Source organism: Schistocerca serialis, chromosome 2 (genome assembly GCF_023864345.2).
Source record: "Schistocerca serialis cubense isolate TAMUIC-IGC-003099 chromosome 2, iqSchSeri2.2, whole genome shotgun sequence".
In the NCBI taxonomy this organism is placed as follows: Eukaryota; Metazoa; Arthropoda; class Insecta; order Orthoptera; family Acrididae; genus Schistocerca; species Schistocerca serialis.
The window spans coordinates 895659373-895660285 of record NC_064639.1 but is presented as its reverse complement, the minus strand read 5'-3'; the positions used below and the strand labels follow the sequence as shown (position 1 = coordinate 895660285).

The 913-nt window shown below is 50.1% G+C and overlaps 1 pseudogene; it reads left to right on the top strand.

The window, feature by feature from the left end:
* The first annotated feature begins 477 nt into the window (after positions 1-477).
* Positions 478-595, top strand: LOC126458846 (5S ribosomal RNA; annotated as a pseudogene).
* Positions 596-913: the final 318 nt, after the last annotated feature.

The following is a 913-nucleotide window of genomic DNA, read 5'->3' as shown; positions in this document are numbered from 1 at the left end:
TTCGCGGGCGCGACATTCAGTTCTGTCATGATTTTTTGTAGCCGTTGTCCTGTGATTTTTCGTCACAATTCTCTGCAATGGCCGCCCGTCACAATCACTCAGCACTCGTTTTAGTCCGCATTTTGATTTACGGGATGACGTTTTTTCGCTTAGCCTATGTGCGGCATAAATCTTCGATAAGGTACTTCTTGAAACAAAACGCCCCGTCTCCCTTGGTTACGGAAGCACCCACCATACTAACACCAACAGTTTGCCCACGTTCAGTTTCACGTAGCTCCCACATACAGCAGTGACAGCTTCACAGTATACAGTTATGACCATGACTGGCATTTGAAACGTATTAAGAACATTGCGCAGGTGCCGTTCGCTGTCAAATACAACAGCACCACCTACATGCTTGGCTAACATATCCATTTTATGTTCAAGCATGCGTTTTTCGCGGTGTTTCCATACTTCAAACCAACTCCTGTAGTTCGGGCCAACGGCCTTGCCGCAGTGGATATACCGGTTCCCGTCAGATCACCGAAGTTAAGCGCTGTCGGGCGTGGCCGGCACTTGGATGGGTGACCATCCGGTTCGCCACGCGCTGTTGCCATTTTCAAGGGTTCACTTTGCCTCGTGATGCCAATTGAGGAGCTACTCGACCGAATAGCAGCGGCTCCTGTCAAACAAAACCATCATAACGACCGGGAGAGCGTTGTGCTGACCACAGGCCCCTACTATTCACATTCTCAGCTGAGGATGACACGGCGGTCGGATGGTCCCGATGAGCCACTTGTGGACTGAAGACGGAGTGCTTTGGCTGTAGTTAGGCTATGGTTTCTTGTGAGCTCTCCCAAAGCGGATGCAAGCTGCCCGAGTTCTACGGAATGAGTGCAGATAGTTTCAACTTTTTGGAACAACTGGTATCAGC